General features: G+C 41.6%; 2 pseudogenes; both read left to right on the top strand.

Moving 5' to 3' along the window:
* Positions 1 to 5,319: 5,319 nt before the first annotated feature.
* Positions 5,320 to 5,405, top strand: LOC112439779 (small nucleolar RNA U3; annotated as a pseudogene).
* Positions 5,406 to 5,747: 342 nt separating this feature from the next.
* Positions 5,748 to 5,883, top strand: LOC112439777 (small nucleolar RNA U3; annotated as a pseudogene).
* Positions 5,884 to 21,509: the final 15,626 nt, after the last annotated feature.

The following is a 21,509-nucleotide window of genomic DNA, read 5'->3' as shown; positions in this document are numbered from 1 at the left end:
AAGAGAATGCTTTCCAGTTCTTTGTTGATAAATATACTAAACAGTCTTCACAGAGTTCCCCATGTCTGGGGGCTCTACTAAGGGACCTCAGGCAAACAGTTCATGTCTAAGGATGACTCCACCCAGGCCTCACTGACAGGACCAACAGTATCTGTGTATCCCGAAAGCAGCCATCCATTAGCTGGTATTGTCCAATGGAAAAATGTGGAGGGATTCATCTACACAGAAGGATGGTTATCAGCTGAACCAATCAGATTCTATCTCTACACCATTTGATCTGGGAGCATGTGAAGCATTTGGAAGGTAGACAGGAGCAGGCTCAAACAGCACAGCTAATTCATATTAATGGTAAATCCCTGAAATGAAGATCAAGCTCTTCTGAAAAGGAGGCTCCACATGGCCGAGCTCTTCCATGATTCCCTGGCTTCCTGAATCTGGAGAGTTCAGCATTCCCTTAGCGTGCACTCTTTAAATAATCTTAGATCAGGGTCAGCTTCCCGGGAAAATGAGTTATGTAGCAGAGACTTGTGTATAAGAAATTTATTGGAGAGTGTGTTGGGAAACAACACCTCTAAAGATGTGGGAAAGCAAGATTGGGCAGAGCAAGAAGTCAAACTGCAATATAGCTATTTATCAGAAGCCTCTGGCATCCTATGAGAAGCTCTGGAGCTGGGATAGCCCTTCAGGGTTGGCCTGCAATGGAAGCAACAGAGCCTAGGCCTTTATGTGCCCTACATGGGCCAGCATTAGGCAAAAGTTTCCCCAGACAGGGGAAGTGGCTTGGATTAGAGAGCTTCTACTGGCAAGGAAAATTCCCAGAGAGAGGCTCAGCTATGAACCATCACCAGCCAATAGTCCTTGCAGCTGGGGAATAAGTGCTTCTGTCCTGAAAGGTACAGCTGGGAAGCTCACCACAGCATCCACTAAAGCCCATCCTTTGTACCATTTAGATCTGCTTGCATCATATAGTACGTGCACCACACACTCCCCTCATCTACCAGCCTACACAGGAAGAACTCCTTCAGATTTTTAGTTGGTCATCTTTTCTGGAGAAACTTACAAAAGAACAAATTCCAGCAAACATTGCAGCTAGTGTTGAGACTCTAACTGGTATTCCTCTTCTTCCTCATCTGCTACACACCTCACAACTATGTGGCCAAAATAGCTTACCTCTTGAGGCAACCCAGACCCTTATCCCTGAGGAATCTGAGCCCTTACACACCAGGTGCTTTTCAGTAGGTGGTTGCTGTACTTGGACATTTATCATTAAAACTGACCAGGAAAGTACCAAGAGATGCCACAGTGGATCATCTGAATGTTAAATAGGTTCTTCCCTACCGCTATCATGTAGCTGCCACTCTACCTCATCTTAGTGATCAAGGTTAACTTTCTTGCCAATATCACTACTCCTCTCCTTGTCTACTGGTCTGTTAACACAGGAAATCCAAAGTGACTAGGTGGTATCCATAGCTGAAAGTTTAAAGGAGTTCTTTCTGTATTTCCTGATGGAAATGTTCAGTACCTAAAATTGCATGAACAGGAAGTACAAACTATCCAAGCAGATCACTGAAAGTTATTACAAACAGGGCCATTTCTACTTCACAAATCACTCACTGTCTTATGGTATATAATATGTACTGGGCCTTCTCCTCAAAGGGTTTCATCTTCAAGCTGGCACCTGAGATGAGCTTCAAAGTCGATTCCATCACTCTATTGGGCAGGATATTCTATGTGGCATGGTATGTTAAAGGACAATTGTGTCCTGTGGTCATGTGCCCACTGTCTTCCTCCTTTACCATAAAGTGGGTCCTTAGGTCTCAAGTGATATGATACAGAGCACCATGTTGGTAGATCAAACATTGTATAAGCTCTCAGGCAGTGAGGCCCTGCAAACAAGAAAAGGAAAAAAGCAAATCCATATTTAGAATACATGTCATCTCAAAAAAAAAATTAAAAAAGAACGTGTGTCATCTCATAATTTCCAGTTAAGATGAACAGTTGTCTCTTACATGTTGGAAAGAGTTCGATGTAATCGAGCTGCCAACAAGTGGTTTATTGTTCTCCTAAAGAGAGGTGGCTGGGCACAATGGCTCACACCTGTAATCCCAGAACTTTGGGAGGCCGAGGCGGGCAGATCACTTGAGGTCAAGAGTTTGAGAGCAGCCTGGCCAACATGGTGAAACCCCGTCTCTACTAAAAACACAAAAATTAGCTAGGTGTGGTGGCATGTGCCTGTAATCCCAGATACTCTGGAGGCTGAGGCAGGAGAATCGCTTCAACCCTGGAGGCAGAGGTTGCAGTGAACCAAGATCACGCCATTGCACTGCAGCCTGGGGAACAGGAGTAAAACTCCATCTCAAAAAAAAAAAAAAGAGAGAGAGAGAGGGAGAGAGCGAGCTATACTAGGGGCTCAGTGTTTATTTCTGTGGCTGACATATTGGACATTGAGCAGCAACAGTAGCTAGATCAACCTCTGAATGGCAGCCCATGCTTTGGGGCCCAAGCATAGCCTTCACCCATGTAACAATGGCTATTCTATTGTGCCTTCTGTGGAGTAAAGAATGACAGAGGCTAGCTGACATCGACTGGCAGGCCATTCTCTCTACTTGGTTGTTACTGTCTCTCATAGTGGATGTTCTCTAGTGGACATTAACAGAGACACAAAGATCTTTATACTTTGTGCCTGCATCCACATGCTCAGATCTCCTTTCTTCCTGATTTTCTTCTTTGCAGCACCTGCTTAAATCACAAGCCATTCACCACTACCCAGGAATCTAGATATATCTTTACTGGAGGTGTCACACAAGTGTTGACCACTGTGGACATTAACTTTTATTGCTATTGTGGGAGCCTCACCTGAGTGGTGTGGTAGTAAAGCAGCAGGCTACTCTCAGCTTGCATCCATGTACTAAGCCAGTTTATCCATAAACTAAGTTAGGCCTTTTTCTTCTTCAATTAGTTGGTCATAAAAGATCCTCCACAGGCCAGAAGAGTGAGCTGAGGAATTCATGCCAGTGCAAGAGTGGTGATGCTGACATAGGGCTCTAGGTTTACTTGTGCCTTCTGGACCAGCTCATGACATATCTAAAATGTACTGCTTCCATCTTTTGACAAATTGTTGTTGATCTTGTCCATCAATGACTTGGTGACCAAACCCAGCCCATAATGGGTGGCCCTGACACAGGTTCAGAAACTCCATCTCTACCAAGGCCCAGTAGAATGCCAGGAGTTATTATGGAATAATGCATGGTTCTCTGCTACAGATATCCCCTCAGAGTTGTCCCGGATAGAGGCAAAGTAGCCAGACATTTTTACCTCCATATCAAACAGCTAAGAGATAGAGGGAGGAGATGCAATCTTGAATGATGCAGCTCCCTTCTGCTGAGGGCAGTTCCTGTGGAGGGACTCAGCTTGAATCATGGGCAGCCAACACTCCCAGCAGCTAGGGGAACATGACTCTCAGTCCAACACAGGGATGTGTGTGGCACATCCCAGTATCCACCACAAGTAGCTTGAGTCAGACTACTTTCTTGCTACAAAACTAGCCTAAAACCACAATGTAGAATTTACTGTTTGCATTTGAGATGTGCATCAAAAAAACAACAGACTCGTGATTACGCCCAAACAAAAGTTCGCCAGTTCAGAGGGAAAAGGAGTAGACTTTGAAATCCAGTGTTTAATGAACCACTCAACAATGCTGAATTTCTCTAGCGTAAGGTACATACAGAGAATTAAAGCAGTAGTAAGATAGCCTGAATTTGGTATTGTGAGCTTTTTGAGTTAGTGGTAGAAACAGTATTATTTTTATAACTACAGTTACACTTCTTTCTATAGGCCTATTCTTGAAATGTATCCTAACAGCTAGGAATTCATACTTAAAATGTTTTCATACAGACAATTCCAACTTAAAGCAAATTCTATTTCCAAGTTTCATTTGAAACTCAAAACTCTATAGAGGCAATGCTATGGCTAGTGATCAGGGCCCTGAGGCCAGTTCACTAAAGCCTAATACTAAAAAAGAATTACAAAACAATAAGCCACCATCTACAATGAAATTCTTGTAACAAAAAGTGTCTTAAAAGGAATGATGGAAGGGCCTGGAAGCAGTAAGAAACAGACACATTTTCTGAGTTGTAAGAAAGAAAGCTGGGGTGTAGTATAGGCAAAATTATCTTCTTCTCTCCCATCTCATTCTGTCCCCAATTTTAGGCATAACTATGTTATTTGACTGTTCTTGGCATTCCCTTGAGCACTTTATACAGCCTTCTACTGGCATTTACCTCAGTATTTTAATACCTTATTTAAATGTCTGCCTTTTTATGCACTCAGTACCCAGCATCTTTCTAAAGCATTTTATGTATTAAATATACCCCTGATAAAAGAATGAGTGAATAAATGAAGACATCAATAAAAAGAGCTCATTACCCTGGAGGAACTACCCTGGTCCTCTTGGCACTTCAGAAATGGCACCTAGAATTTCATCAATGTCTTCCTTAGAATGAAAAATTGAACGCTGACGAGACACATTTTTTTCAGACCACTTACTAACTTCAATTTTCTACAGGGCTATTTTGCTTCTTCTCTGAGTTTATATCAGACATATAAGGATGGCAGCCCAAGGACCAGTGAGAATCCCACCTCTGTCCCTCCTGCTGCCAAGACAGTGGCAGTGTAGAAACAGAGCAATTCTAGAAATCTGAGAGCTGAGATTTTTCACAATGAACCATTTTCCTGGTACAAGTGCACATTTTTAAGCTTTACCAGCTCCCGGCCCCATTCTGATGATACATACAGGGTGCATGCCATTGCAGCTACAATGACTTTAGGTTCAAGGTGAAACCTTTAAAGGACGATCTAAAAATTTCTCCATGTTACCACATTTATACTGTTTCAACATATATATGGTTCTTATTCTTCTATCCCAAAACTCAGCTGGAGTTGCCTCTCTTTTAAAATTCAAACAAGTGTAGTCTAAACTCCTACACCATTCCCTTCCCTACTCCCAGAGAAATTTTTCTGCCCCTCTCAATTTCACTTGAAATTCTTTAGAAGGAGGGAGAAGAGCACTTCTATTTACAAATATTATATTCTCTTACTTGGTTCTGGCTTCAAGTTATTTTGATCTCCATTAGCTGGGTTGAGAGATCCTTTCATTGTATACTTCACATGAGTCCAACCACCACTTCCTTCCCTACATGAAATACCAACAAACCGAAGACTGGGTATAGGTCAGACTTTTACTACATTCTGGGAAGGGACAGGACTATGTTGCAGTGTCCAGGAAGCTAAATTAAAAACTGGATATAAGATGCCTATACCAAGACTCTCCTTTCAGGGATCATTTCTATAGTGCATTCCTAGAGAGTTTCTCTGAAAGTGTAGAGCAGCAGTCCCCAGTCCCTGGGCAGCTGACCAGTACAGGTCCGTGGCTTGTTAGGAATCGGGCCACACAGCACGAGGTGAACAGCAGGTGAGCCAGCATTACCGCCTGAGCTCTGCCTCCTGTCAGATCAGCTGTGCCATTAGATTCTCAGAAGGGCGTGAAGTGTATTGTGAATGGTGCATGCCAGGGATCTAGGTTGCACGTTCCTTATGAGAATCGAATGCCTCATGATCTGAGGTGGAACAGTTTCATCCTGAAACCAGCCCCCCAACCCAACCTGTAGAAAAATTGTCTTCCACAAAAGTAGTCCCTGGTGCCAAAAAGGTTGGGGACTGCTGAAGAGCACCGGAAACCAGGAGGAGGAGCGAGGAGGAGGCACAGGGTTCTCCCCTGAGAGCCAGGCCAGCTCTTGGTGCTGCTTCGCTGCAGGTGCCATTTGGCATTGAGGATTGTTTTTCTCTTCCTCCGGGAAAGTAAGAGGGAGAGGACAGATTCTGAGTGGTTCCCGTTTTAACATTGAAAAAAAAACAGTTTGAATGTTTTTAAAAGATGCTCATACTGTAAATACCCCTCACTATGCCCACTTCCTCAGCTTACTGCACTCGCCATGTACATTCTTGGCTTTCTTGCTACAGCTGAGCTTCTTTTCCCAGTCCAGTCCCCAGCAACCTCCAAATTCTTGTTTTATTGATAAAGTCAGTTTAGATTTTTTTTTCTCATTCCTACACTTTCCAAGTCTTTCCCTGGTGTTTATCTTTCATTCACAGTCAAACAACTCATCTATTCCAAAGAGGAATTCTGAGACTTCCTTAGGATTCAGAAGTGGCTACAGGCTGCTGTGATTTCAAATAGCAAATTGTTTTTCCTGCACATAAAGACTAGCTGAGTACAACAGACAACTCTTAAGGGGTTCCCCTGTCACCAGGCTTCCACCCTGCTAGGAATTTCTGTACACCTGGGAGCACTGGGCAGCCATGTGATTCTCCCCCGACCCCACCCACCGCTCATAGGCCCTCAAGAGAACACCTAATCGAAGCCGGAGGAACCCAATTTTCTCTCCCAGGAATTGGTATCAGGAATTAAACACCGGGACCTGAAATCAGAGACAAAGTCACATTAAGGAAAGCACTCGGAGAGAAGGGCAGCCCACTCCCACTGCCAAGCTCCTGAGGGTCCTGGCTCCTGTCCTCCTCAGGGTGACGTTGACCTGCTCTTTTCAGCACCCAGGGGATACTCCAAAGTGCCTTCACTGCTTCAACTAGGTAGTTTTATTACTTTTCCCGAAAAGAACTTTGAAGAATAGAGACCTTCAGACAACCCCACAAAGAAAACCATACAGGCTCTCAGGGAAAGAGTGTCAGCAAAATTTTTTTAGAACATTCAGGTTAGCCTGTGTCATCTGATCAAGGAGGTAGTCAGCCGTTATTGCCAGAAAATGAAATGACCATGAATTCTCTTATAGCTAGATGCATTCATTTTACAAAACAACCCAAGACACCTTGTTACATATAACAGTGAAATGACCAAATTCAGAGGCTTTCACTTACTTCTAGAGGAGTCAGTCATTCATTCCACGAAAGGTGTGGAATTAAAATTGTCATGACAGCACAGCGAAACAAGACCTAGGAATGCCTATCCCCCATCACGACATTCCCTAAGAGATTTGGAGTGGGGGTGGGGGATTGTCTAAAAGTTTTCTTTTTTTAAATCTTAGTAGTTCCCTAGAATCTGTCATTTCCAGGAAGAGACTGAAATGCTGCTCTTCAGTCTGTGACCTATTACAAAGATTAAACCAGCTGTGTATATAAGGCTGTTTTCTCTGTTAATCAAGTTGTCGTTCCTTCCATGCCCTTGAATCTCAAAGAGAAACTTATAAATAATCTGATCTTAACATTTAAAATATGCACTCTCCTTCTGCCCGCCAGAAGGTAATGAGCAGTCTAAAGTCACTCAGCCTGGATTTCCTCTCCCTAATTGCCCTAAAAATTAAATAAAAAGCTTCCTGCATCCCTTCTGCTGCTCAATGAAAACAGGATAAAATACAGCAAATTCTAATAAGCCAGCATACGTGAAGTTTTCTTCCTTGCTCCTTAACACATTTACATTCCCTTCCAAACAGCACTAACTTCTCTGCCTCTTTATCTCCATAGAAATCAAATCGCTATAGTTCAAATTTATGTTGCAGAGAGAATTTTCTTCTATTAGAAAAAGATTGTCTTCCATTTTGCAGTAAGGAGCTTTTTGTTTTATTTCTCTGATGCAAGATTGGAGAAGGGAAAGAAGGGAGGCTTGAATTACAGGACTATTTAAGCCATAATATTTAATTTCAAACTTTGTCCTTTACAGCCGATTACCTCAGCTGCCATCTCTCTCCTGCTCCCTCATTTTCTGCTGAAATTGATCTCATTGTTCTTGTCTGAATAAACAGGCCCAGGCTCGGGGCATTTCAATTGGCTTCAGCTCAAGAATAAAAGATCGCTTTAAAAGTGAAAATCATGTTTTTTTGCCAATTCAAATCACATTACTCATTTCCCTCCCAGGTCAGTCAGGACACTCCGGGCTGCACTCTTCAGGATCTGTACACACTGCTGAGAGGTTGGGCAATTTGCCACTTTACTGCCAATCTCCCTGTCTGCGTGACCCAAGGGTTGATGGGGAGACCTCGGAAACCTGCTCAGAGGGGTCTTCAATTGGCAATATCAGGAGAAGCACTACACATTTCCATGTAATGTCCCAAAGGGGCAACTTTTGCACTTGACTTTATTTTCTGCATCACTATTAGCCACCTAAATAGAAATACTGTTATTTATCACCAGTCTATAAGAGAAAATGGATATATGAGCTTATTTGGAAAGTAAGGCCTTCAGAGCACCTCAGAAAAAACTAATGTCACTGGAGCACTGTTTCTGGAGTCCCTGTTGGAGAAATATAGTGTGCCTGCGACAGTGCTGCTACAAAGCTTCCTGTGTTTCCTCTAACAATAATCCCCTCTCTTCCTCCTCTCCCTTTAATCATAATCCCATCTTTTCCTCCATCCTCCCCTCATAAGCATCCAAACAGGTCTTTCCTGTTTTGATTTATATGCTCTAAACAGGTAGTGAACTAGCAAGAATTCGGAGAATGAGAAATGGTCATTTCAATTAGCATCAGGTAAAGCAAATTAAAAGGATAACAATTGGGAAACCAGGATGAATCTCCTCCCGTGGGGGAGCTTGTTGTTCTATTGATGTAAATTCTCTGTAAGTGTGAGATTATTTCAAAATAAAATATTATAAAAATAGTACCATATTCACAGCATATAATACAACTTTGTGCTCACCAAAAATCTAATAAAGTCAATATCTGTAGAGGTCAATTGAACAATAGAGTGTCTCAGGGAGAGAAAAATATTCAGGATTGAAGTAAGGGGGAAAAAAATCACCCCTGAGTTAAAACATGTAAACAGATTAACGGTTTCACTATAGACATTTATTCCCGGCTTCAGTTTATGAGTCTGTTTCAAGGCAACAGCCACAGGGAGGCTGCCACCGAGTTCTGTTCGTGAGTCTCAAGGCTTATCCTAAAGGAGTATTTATAGATTTCCAAACGCTTTTTTGTGTCAGTCACAAAATGCCCCAAGAGAGTCCTCAATCTTTATATTAGCATCAGGCAAACACAATCCTGGGACAAATTAAAACATGGTAAGCATAAAACTTGGCCCTGAGACAGATTAAAATGAGCAAGGTATTCGCCGACATCAAACTGAGATGGCAAAGTTTAATCAATAATGATAATGAGTCCCGTATCAACAAAGAATTATTCACAAAGATGGAGGGGACAGAAAGGCAGCCACCAGTGAAAGGAAGCAACATTCTGTTTCTGGGTGATGTTACGTTACACATTACCCAGGCTAAGTGTATAGTGTTACCTTTGAGACACAAAGGGACAAACAGATTAGCATCACAATTGTTCAATTAAGCGGCAAACAGGCTTGTTGTTTCTATGCATTCCATGGTGCCGAGCTGGCATAAGTGCAACCTTCTCTTTTCAATATTCAAAATTCTTTCAGTTCGTGAAGGCTCAGTTCAAATCGCCAATCCTTTTTGAAGTTTTCTCTGACTGAATAAATCTACTAAGCACAGCACAGGTGCAAGAGAGAGAGGCCGACTATTTTTTAAACTGCAAGTAGCCCCTTTGGGACCTGAGAGGATTTGCTGTTTCACACAGAAGCTTTCAGGGCAGCATCTTTTGGGGAAATGTTACCTAATAGAAAATATTTGAGGCAATTTGGGAGTTCATTTTTAGCCTGCCCCTTGAGTAAATATCACTTAAAACTCAAAACTGTGGGCTCAAACTACCGTGTATGTAGAAGAAATCTAAAGCTATGACAATTCTCCTCTTAGCTGTACCTAAGACACTATTGGTACAGTAATGGATAATTTTTGTTCTCATAATAAATTCATTCAACAGATAAAATAACCAATGTACAAAAAGAAAAAGAAATGCCCCCAAAAGAACTAATAGATCATGTTGGAACAAACTCGTGGCTTTGATGGAGGATCAGTATAACACAGCAAAGTCCAGAGACCAATCCCTGGGCTTGAATCCTGCCTCTGCCGCCCACTGGCTCTGTAACCTCGGACAAGACAGTTAACAGCTATGTACCTCAGTTTCCTCATATTTAAAAAGCAATAACAATACTATATAGCTCATTGGGTTATTGTAAGATTAAAGAGTCTAAATTATGTAAAGTCCTTGGAATCATGCCCAGCACACAGTAAGTGCTCTATAATTAATACCCATTATTAGTAGAATTTTATATTAAACCCTAATTTAAATGATCAGGTAACAAATGGGATTGAAACCCTTCAAATTTAACTAATTTCAGAACTATGAAGAATTGACTTCAGGTCTTTCTTCCTTCATTGCTCCTGTGTGTTCTGAAACAATTCACTCACTTCCTTCCAAGTTTCATCATCTAGGAAGCACAAATAAATAATAAACATCATAAATTCCATTTAGTGTTATGCAGAGAATAAACTGTAGGAGGCAAGACTGGTGCAGGAATATCATTTAGAAGGCTATTGCAGTATAGTCCAAATGAGACATATTCATGGTTTGAACCATGCTGGTGGCAGTTTAGATGGTGAAAAATGTTGAGATTCAGAATGTATTTTGGAGGACTTGTCGATGAATTAAACAATGAAGATAAAAGGAAAGAGAACAATCCAGGATTATCCTTGTGTTTGGCAGGAACAGCCAGATGGATGGTATTGTTGTCAGGAAAATAGGAGAGCCAGGTGTGGTGGTACACACCTGTAGTCCCAGCTATTCTGGGGGCTGAGGTGGGAGGATTGCTAGAGGCCAGGGTTTCAGGGCTGTAGCGCATGATGATTGCACCTGTGACTAGCCCCTGCACTTCAGCCTAGGCAATATAGAAAAATTCTATTTTAAAAAAGGAAATATCTTGCCTCAGAAAAAGGAGCCAAAAAAAAGGTGAATAAATAAATAATTAAAATGGAAGATGAAGATAAGAGAGACTGGGAAAGAAGGGGCTTTGGGCAAGGAGAAATAAAAAGTTCATTTCAGGATATGTTAATTTGAAAGTTTTGATTTAATATCCAAGTAGAGAATCAGGTAGATAGTTGCATACATAAATCTGAAAAAAATCAAAGCAGAGGTCAGTGGTCAAAATATAAATATAGAGTTATCAATATTTAATGATCTTCCCATATTTAATGGAAGCACATTCAAAAAGATTAGATGGTCAAGGACCAGGCACTGAATGGATCAATCCAAAATTTGGAGGTCCAGCAGAGAAGCCTGTAAAAAGAAACTGACAAGAAATAGGAAGTTGACAAAAGACCAGGAGAGTGTGGTGTCATGGAAACCAGCACAAGACAGTTTTCACAAGCAGCAACACCCGGCTTTGGAGATCAGACCGAGGGGTCCAATCTTTCAAGCAAAAACAATATCTCTCCCCATCCTAAGTTTGAAACAGTAAAACTATGCATCTTATAGGTAAATGCAATGGTTAACCCTATCTTAAAAGATAACTATGCATGTCAAATGAAGGTAGGCAGGAAGAGAGAAAGGAAGGAACATTTTGCTTATAACCAGATTACTATTTGTGTATTGAAGATTGATGTAACAGAATCCCATTAGAGTAGGCATTTTCACTAAAAATTCAGAAGTGCAAACCTTGTTGCCCAAAGCCATTGTGAGGTATGACTAGTGTGAGGAAGAGCCAGCAACGTGAACCCCAAATTCCCCTGCAGCAAACATGGCTGTTTCCCTTCTGCTGCCTATTACAACAATTTCCAGCAGCTTTCAAAACGATTTAGGAGCCCAGGGTAGCCGGCAGCATCACAGATCACTGCCAACAGTTGATCAATTCTGTTTCAACCAAGCACAGAGGAAGATTGGGCAAAAGCATCCACTATCTTTATTCTGCACTTCCAGCACAATATTCTTTTGGAAATATGCAAAACTTATATTCTAAAGTTCAGAATCAAGTTTTGTTTGGAAAGACAAAGGCAAGTGAGGATTTGCAATCTGAAGTGACTTTCAAACAGAAAGGCACTGAGGCATCATGTAATACGTGCTAGACTCCATAGCCCAAGAGAGTGAGTTAGTGATAGATTTTCAGCCTTATCTCTTTCAATTTGTCTGCCCTTCTTGGAGTTACACCCCCTAACGTGATCTGGTTTGTGGCTTAAATTGTGTTTCTGCAAGAACATCCTATCCTGAGGCCCTGGGTTTGTGTCACTGAAGAGAGATTTAGCAGCCTGGATAGGCACACCACTGTCCACGGGAGGATTAATGTCATTTACTTAGCGTTTATGTGGCACTTATATTCATGTTTACTGGCCATTCCTCATAGGGTCCCTGGGAGGTAGGTGATCACTGTTATCTTCAGAGTTCAGTGAAGTAGAACAACTTGCTTGGGGTTACACAATAAGAGGCAAAATCAGAGCTCCCGTGTGCTGTTTAGCCCAGGAGACAGACTTTCATTACAAGCAATTCATCAGAGGGAGCCCCAGCAGCTGAGTGGGAGTCAGGGAGTCCAAACCCAAACCAAAAGTAAGAATCCTGCTACCCTCCTGTTCCCAGTATATTTCCCAAGGTAATCTCTTTCCAAATACAAGGCCAGGGAGAGAATGCACTTGGCAGTGCCCACCAAGCAGCAGGAGGTATGTGGGATGGTCACTCTCCCCGTTCCCACTGCCCATCCTCAGCGCTACCCCCTATACATCAGAGAGAAAGCCCACAAGGGCAGCAGTACCTGCTTTTTTCTCTTATCTATCAAGAGCCTGTGTTACTTACTCTCCCTCCTTCTCCCAGCACACAAACACACATGCATGCTCTGTGGCCAATACTACATCACATTTCCAATTTAGAGATTGTTTATATCCCTATGTCTTTGGAAGCTCTCATCAATTTGGGTTCTTCTCACTTAATTTTTCCTCCTCTGCACATATGGCAAGCCGTGTTTTTTGAAGCATACTTTTCCCTGGGACACTTTTTATTCTCTAAGCTCTTGAATAATGTCAATAGAATTTATTATCAAACAAGTGCATCTTGGACTCATTCAAGTAGGAGTAGGGGAAGGCGATCTCCCCTACTTTAGGGGAAGGCAATCTCACAATGCAACCCTCTTTTAATAGAAAGATGATGGATTTAGGAGTTGAAGAGATATGAGTTCAAATCTTTGCCCCAGTACTAGCTGGTTGTGGGATCTTGATGAATTGCTGAATCTTTGAGCCACAGTTGCCTCATTTATAGATCTGGATGATAACAATATGCCTTGCATTGTGACCTTGAGGAAATAATAATGAATGGTATGTAGAGAGCTTGACAAATATGAGGTGCTCAATAAATGAAAGTAATTGCTGTTTTTAACAAATTTCTTGGGTTCTGTGAATTTCAGTCTCTTAATAAAGCCAAATTCATTGTGAAGATTAAATGAGTTCATAAGTATAAAATATCACACGCAGTCATAACACATAGTAGGCAAGAAACTTTTTCCCCTACCAAGGGAAGAATTATAGGAATACTGTGCCCATCCTAATTTTGTTTTACAGTTAGAAAATGAAGGCTTAGTCCCAATTATCCAAGGTGGCAAAGTTGCTATAATCAATTCTCAAATCAGTCTCCCTTCATATCCAACAAAGTTCATGGCTCTTTATTAAAGAAATACCTCTGAATTATAAGCACAGTTAGAGCCATGGCTAAGATGTTAAATGAATAATAAAATAATAATAGCTAACTTATAATTAGTATATACTATGTACCTGGCATGGTGCTGAAGATTTACATATATCAAGTCCTTTCATGAAAAGAAAAAAAATCTTTCTATTGTTTTAAAACCTGAGTAGATATGATATCAGTCTTGAGCCCTGTCCTTGCCCTTTGTCTCGTGGCATTGCAGCAGCTATGTTGCTTCATGTTGGTAAAACAAAGTCCATAAACAAGGTGGTTGTCACAGTCGCCCCAGCATGCAGCACAACATGTGTTTTTTTGCTAGAGACAGAGTTTTGGACAAATGTCCTGGCACAAGTCAGCAGCCTAAATGTCCCTAGCCCTGCTTGATCTGCCTCAAGCACCTTATCCAAAAGGCACCATACATTCCCAGGAAATATGGTCTATGTTAAAAGCCAAAGGAAAGCGGATTTTCCATGCTGGTGCAATTGAGAGGAGTCAGGCCTGCCCGAGGCCATAGCAGGAAGAGGCTCTGCATTGTGATTGCTTTCCTATGCACATCCATCTTGGCCTGCCACACTTGCATTGCTATAACCCCAAGCCCACTTCAGCCAAAAATCAATCATGCATGCCTACTTGCACTTGTACACCTAAACACACACACACACACACACACACACACACACACACAGAGAAAGGCATGCTCTGATGCCTCTTGGCACACATTTTGGATCAGCTTCATTAGGGTAACCATCTGGGTCATTTCAATTCTGTTTCCAGTCCTGAAATAATTATGGCATCTGATTCAGCCACTCCCCCTCCCCCACTTCTCCCCACTCCCTACCTCCCCTGCCCCATCTACCAGCTGCATAAGTGTAAAACTTTGTAAAGAGAATATAATTAATGTTTTGGAAACATTGGAGAATTTTTTAATCCACATAGGCTCATATGGTCAGAGGCCCAGAGCTAATCTCTTTGCTGGTCAGAGCAAAAGCAAGCCCATAGCACCATGGATTAATTCCTTAGAACTGTGTATCCTCTCCCTACCTCCTTTTCTGATCTCTCTGAACTCTCCAATGTGGCTAAGCTCATAATTGGGACGGCAGCCAACAAATAAAATATGACTCTGTAATTTCATCTGCATCCATCCAAATTGTACTAAAACGGCTGCTAGGGCCTTTGGCCTCTACTAACTGCTTGACTTTATGCCAAAAAAAAATGATTATAGTTTGGGTTAATATAATCACATACCGGCCCAAAAAATCCCCAAGCTTGCAAACGGTAAGTGGCTAATGTATATAAAAATACAGTCATTGGAAGACACTGTCTATTAAAGTATTTCAATCACTGAATTTTTAAACTATGGAATTTTAAAGGCTGCAGAATATAAGAAATTTATATAAATCAGACTGGTCATGACAAATTCACCAGCCAATTACTTTATCTCCCCATGGCCACATGAATGTTGTCTTTAAAGATGTAAGCATGTAGCTGCCTATGAGATAAAGAACATCATAAGTAAAGAACATTTATTTTATTGTTTTTGTTTGCTTGACTGATTTCTTAAATACTTTTGCTGCTTCTTACTGCCTAATTTATTCATTGATCAGCCAATATTTATTAATGTATTAATATTTATTAACCCTCTGCTAAAAGATAAATCTGTGAATAAGCTGGGCACAATCCCTTTCCTCACAGAGCTTATAGTCAAGTAGAAGATACAGAAAGTAAGATTTTATGATACAGCACAATAACCATATGAAACCACATGAAAAGTGAAGTACAAAGTATTATGGAGACACTTGGGAAGAGCAACCAACCAAGACTCAGGGAAACAGCCTATTAGAAAAGACCTGAGGGCTGGACAGAAATGTGCCAAATAGACATGGTTGGGAAATACATATTTCAGGCAGGAAGAAACAAAATTAGCAAAAATCAGGAGAATGGAGAGCTCAAGGCTCATTGCAGAAAAAACCAATTTTATGTGGCTGAATTTTAATGTATGAAGGAGAATTGGGAAAGAAGTTTCATCAGTAAAAAGGGGATAAGGAGACTAGAATTTATGCTGAGATCAAAGATCTCCATTTTTAAAATAGAGAAACTCCACAATTCGATTTTTGTTTTGTTTTGTTTTTGTTTTGAGAAAGGGTCTTCCTCTGTTGCCCAGGCTGGAGTGCAGTGGTGCAATCTCAGCCCACTGCAGCTTCAACCTCTGGGACTCAAGTGATCCTCCCACCTCACAGCCTCCCAAGCAGCTGGGACTACAGGTACACACCACCATGCCTGGCTAACATAATTAGATTTTGGTGGTTAAAACATTTTTCTGTTAGCCTTGTGGAAAAGGAGTTGGATGGAAGCAAATTGAAAGGAGTGAATTGGCACACACAAGGACTAAGTTTGAGAACTGCTGAAACTGAGGACTCTAACACATACAGATTACTCTTTATTCTAAGCTCAAAGGATCTATCTTCAACCAAGGTCATCTGAGGACATTAGACTGTGGGATGTTCAGTGAGTGTCCCATTTCTTCACTGGAAATGCTCCTGGTTGATGGCAATGGTTGTTGTCTACCTGTGCACAGTAAGGTCCTGCCAGACTTTGGGTATATGAAGTAGGAGGTTACCAAACTTCATATTTCTCAATTGCAACAATGTTACACTTTAGCATAGTTAACTTTTATGCTGGCAAAAACCACCATTAGCAAACTCTGTTATCTGGATACTTTGGGTTCCCAGTATCATTTCTGAAAAAGCCACCAGCACATCCTGACAGATTATCCACAAATTACATCGTTACAATCAGGCATCACACAGGTGTAATCTCTTTGCAGCTCTGAAGTTATGACCAATCTGTGGGCATGTTCAATAGTTCATCTCCTGCTTTACAAGGCATGGGAGGGATTGAGCAGGACAGGCCTGATGAGAGCCCACCACAAATATGGAGCTCGGTTCAGAGGCTGGCAAAATGAGGGTGATCTCAACTCAGGTAGTGACAGTGAGAATAAGACTGCAGAAAGCAATTCAAGAAATAATTACAAGATAGGTCTTGGCTAATGACTGGATGGAGGGGAAGAATCTAAGAAGTATATTTTTAAATAAAGACTCTAAGACTTGGCCATCAATATAGCTGGAATCTCATCATCTATTTTGTGGTTTTTGAAAGAATTTAATGCATTCCACAGGCTGTCAACACTATCAGTAGTACGATGTTTTCCCAGCAAAGACTTCCAGCCCAATATGCCAGATGAAGAAGAAAATAGTGACCCAAAGGATGTTGCTTTCCTGGCCTTCTCTGTCCTCTTTTAGTTTCTCCTCTCTCTTCTGGGGCTTCCCACCCTCCAGCCACTTAGGGCCCTGACACTGAGTCCTGGCTTCCACAAGCTACTCTCCAGCCTTCCTGTCTTGAAAAATTCCAGTCTTTTCTGTTCTACTCACACACCATCAAAAGCTGTCACTTCTCTAGCCCTTTGCCAGGTGGGAAGGAGATCTAGCACCAATTCCATAGCTGATAATGTTTTGGACTTTTCTCTGAGTCACTTTTTATTTTAGTCACTTTTATCTGAGCCTCTGTTTGCTTACCTGCAAAAATTAAGTCAATTGGCATAGATTGGAGGTCAGAAATTCACACACTTAACAGAGGCTGAGTGTATAACAAGGATGAGTGAAGCAAACTGAGGTGTAAGATAGTAAAGAGGGGAGGCCTTCTGAGTGACTTAGAGAGCTCCTGCCCCATCTAAAGGGTATTCAGCTTCAATATCAAACTGCCATCATGCAGGCTCAATGTTGCCAGATCTTCCAAATTTTTAAAGATAATTTTGAAATAGAGTTTTCAATGTAATTGTCCAATACCAAATAATGGCACCATAACTAATGCAAACTTTTTAAATTTTTGAGCCAACACTGGGTACGCCAAATAAAACACATCTCCTGGCCAAATTTGGCCTTCTGATTAAACAACCTCTGAGGCTTCTTCTGGCCTTTTACAGAGGGAAAAATCTAAGATGCCTTAACTTTCAGTAATTAATCTGTAAAATTGTGGAATTCTGGGCTCCAGAGCAGAGCACAGGTGTGTACCAACAGGTTAGTCAGCATTGTCTTCAAATTTCAGCAAATAAATACTTCATCAGTCTATTAAGATATATGATTAGATCTCTTGTTGATCTTATAGCACAAGGTTTGAAGCTGGCCAATAATAGTGAAAGATTAAAGTGGTAATTTCTCAGAATCAACTAATCTTTGCTTTCATCTTGACACTAATTTAAATGGCATTTAACCATATTAAAAATTAATGTCATCGGGGTAGTGTTACATTAAAACAATGTATAAATAGATATTTTCCAGTTATAAAATTTAAAAATAGTGAAAAAAAAACAAGTTTTGTCTTTTAAAAAGTAACCTTTATTTTTTCTCACCATTCTCTGGGTTAGCTGGACAGTTTTAGTATGAATCAGCACAGATAATTTCTGTGGTCAACTGATGCTGAGGCTGAGGCTGAGGCTGGATGCTCCAAGGTAGGCTCAGTCTTCTCACTTTTTTTTTTTTTTTTTTTTAAAGAGACAAGGTATCACACCATTGTCCAGGCTGGACTCAAACTTCTAAACACAAGTGACCCTCCTGCCTCAGCCTCCAAAGTAGCTGGGACTAAAGGTATGGACCACTGTGCCTGGATCATGATGGCCTCACTAGTATGCCTTGTGTGAGCAGGCTGTTTGGTCTAAGTCTCAGCTGGAGAATTTGCCTGTGTTCCATGCAATCTCTCATCCTCCAGTAGGCTTGCCCAGGCTTCTTCACATAATAATCTCAGTGTTCCAAAAAGAAAAAGAGAAGACAAGCCCATTGCTCATTCATGTTACATACTCAGCCCTCATATTTGAATTTGTGACTTCTGATCTACTCCAATATGAGAGTCTCTAATTAGATAGTATTTGATAATATCCCACTGGCCTGGACTTTGGACTTATTCCCTCTTCCCCGCATATCTGCCCCTACCACTCAGGTTTACCAATAACAAGAATGACCTTCCCTTGCCATCCTAGGAAGTACGCAATTCTGTGAGCACTGCATTCCATCACTGCCCAAGCACAGTATATCTTCATTTTTTTCTCTTCTAAAACTATTCATGTTGATATGAGGCATTTGGTAAGTGTCTTAGCCTGTTTTTGCTGCTATAACAGAATATGGTAAGTCCTCATTTAACATCATCTATAGGTTCTTGGAAACTGCAACTTTAAGTGAGACTATGTACAATAGGTCCTCAAATAACATCATCTTGTTCAAAATTATTTTATTATAACAATGATGAGTTATAAATTGGTTTTGTTGTACATCATTTAGCTGAAAGTCACAATTTCTAAGAGCCTGTCAATGACCCTAAGTGAGGACTTCTTGTAGCACAGACTGGGTAATTTATAATGAAGAAAAACTTATTGGCTTATGAGTCTGGAGGCTGGGAAGTCCAAAAATTGATGGGCTGGCATCTGGCAAGGGCCTGCCTGCTGTATCATCCCATGATGGAAAGGCAAAGAGAAGGGAAGAGAGAGCAAGAAATCAAACTAGTAGCCTCAAGACCTTTTATAATCAGCAGAAATCCATTCACACAGCTCTCATGACCTAAACAACACCCATTAGGACCCACCCTGGTCCCCCAAATTTATATCCTTCTCACACAAAAAAGACATTCACTCATCCCAGTAGCCTCAAAAGTCTTAATTTGTTCCAGCATCAACTTAAAAGCCCAAAGTTCACGGTCTCATCTAAATGAGATATGGGTGAGACTCAAGGTACTGTTCATCTTCAGGCAAACTCCTCTCCAGATATGAGCCCATGAAATCAAACAAGTTCTCTTCTTCCAAAATACAATGGTAGGTTAGGCAAAGGATAGAATGTTTCCATTACAAAAGGGAGAAATCAACAAGAAGAAAGGTGTAACTCATCCCAAGTAAGTCTAGAACCCAACAGGACAAAAAACATTAAATCTTAAGGCTCCAGAATAATCTTCCCTGACTCCATGCCCTGCCTTCCAGGGGTGGGAAGTGGGTCTCCAAGGCCTCAGGCAACCCCACCCCTATGGCTTTGCTGGTCTCAGCCTGTACAGCAGCTCTCACAAGTTGGAGTTATATGTCTGCAGCTCCCCAAGGCTGGTGTTGCACACTGGAAGCTCTACAGTTCTAGAGTCTTTGGGTGGCCCCACCCCCATAGCTCCACCAGGCACTCATCTGCTTGGGATTTTCTGCAGTGGCCTCACTCCTACATCTCCACTAGGTATTATCCTAGTGGGGACCTACTGCTATGGCTCCAACCCTGTGACAAGTCTATGTGTAGACCCTCAGGTTGCACAAAACCCTTTGAAATCTAAGTGGAGGAAGGCATGCCCCACAACTCTTGCATTCTTCATACCTGCAGAATTAGCACCAAGTGGATGCCACAAAGGCTTATCACTTGTACTCTCCAGAGCAGCACCCCAAGCTGCACCTGGAACTGCTTGAGCCACAGCTTGGGCAGCTGAATACCACTGCACTGGAATGCAAGGAACAGAGTCCTGAGGCAGTCCTGGAAAGGGCCTGTGGAGGGACCCTGGGTCCCCAGCACCATTCTGCTTTCCAAGAGCTCTGGACCTGGGATGGGAAGGGCAGGCTTGAGGATACTGAAATGTTTTAGAGGTCATTCTCCAATTGTCTTGATGAATAACAGTGGGCCTCCTTCTAGCTATGCTAATTCCTTTATCAAAAGGTCACTTGTCACCTCCTACATGCTTTTTCATTTTTTACATGGCCAGGCTGCCAATTTTCCAAACTGTTATGTTCTGCTTTCCTTTTAATTATACATTCTGTTAGTAAATTATTTCTCTCCTCTCATTTTACTGTATGCAGTCAAAAGTAGCTACACCATCCCTTCAATATTTTGCTTAGAAACTCCTTCCATCAGATATCCTAGTTCATCACTTTTAAACTCTGCCTTTCATAAAGTCTTTGGGCATGGACACTGATAGTTTGGATGTTTGTCCCATCCAAATTTTATATCTAAATGTAATCACCAATGTTGGAGGTGTGACCAGTTGGGAGCTCCAGTACCACATTTTCCCTTAGCAGTGTCCTAGTGGAGGTTCTGTGTGGGGGTTTTGCCCCATGACAGGCTTCTGTCCTGACACTCAGGCTTTGAAAATCTAGGTGGAAGCTGCCAGACTTCTTCACTCTTGCATCCCACACACCCATACACTTAACACCATGTGGAAGCCACGAAGACTTACTGCAGTTTGCACTCTCAAAAGTGGTGGCTTAAGCAGGATCTGGAGCTCTTTGGGCTAAGGCCGGAGCCTGAGCAGCCAGGATGTGGGGATCATTGTCCCAAGGCTGAACAGGGCAGCAGCATCCTGGGCCTGACCCATGAAACCATTCTTTCCTCCTAGGCCTCTTGTCCTCTGATGGGAGGGGCTGCCTCAAAGATATCTGAAATACCTTTTAGGACTTTTTCCCATTGTCTTGGATATTAGCAGTTGGCTTCCTCTGAGTCATGCTAATCTCTCTAGCAAGTAGTTACTCCACAGCCTGCTTGTAGTCCTCTCCTGAAGATGCTTTTTATTTCTCTGACACATGGCTAGCCTGCAAATTTTCCAAAATTTTACACTCTGCTTCCCTTTTACACTTTAAGACATTTATTTGCTCCTACATCTGATTGTAGGCTCTAAGGAGCATCCAGGCCACATCTTAAATGTTTTGCTGCTTAGAAATTTTTTCCACCATGTACCCTAAGTCATCACTCTTAAATTCAAATTTCCAAAGATCCCTAGGGCATAGACACAATGCAGTCAAGCTCTTGGCTAAGGCATAACAAGGGTGAACTTTGCTCCAGTTCCCAATAAGTTTCTCAGTTCCATGTGAGACCTCATCAGTTTGGCCTTCACTGTTCATATTTCTACCAGCATTTTGGTCACAACCACTTCACAAGTC

Source organism: Pan paniscus, chromosome 3 (genome assembly GCF_029289425.2).
Source record: "Pan paniscus chromosome 3, NHGRI_mPanPan1-v2.0_pri, whole genome shotgun sequence".
In the NCBI taxonomy this organism is placed as follows: domain Eukaryota; kingdom Metazoa; phylum Chordata; class Mammalia; order Primates; family Hominidae; genus Pan; species Pan paniscus.
The sequence above is the reverse complement of the archived record's forward strand: the minus strand, read 5'-3'. Positions and strand labels throughout refer to the sequence as shown.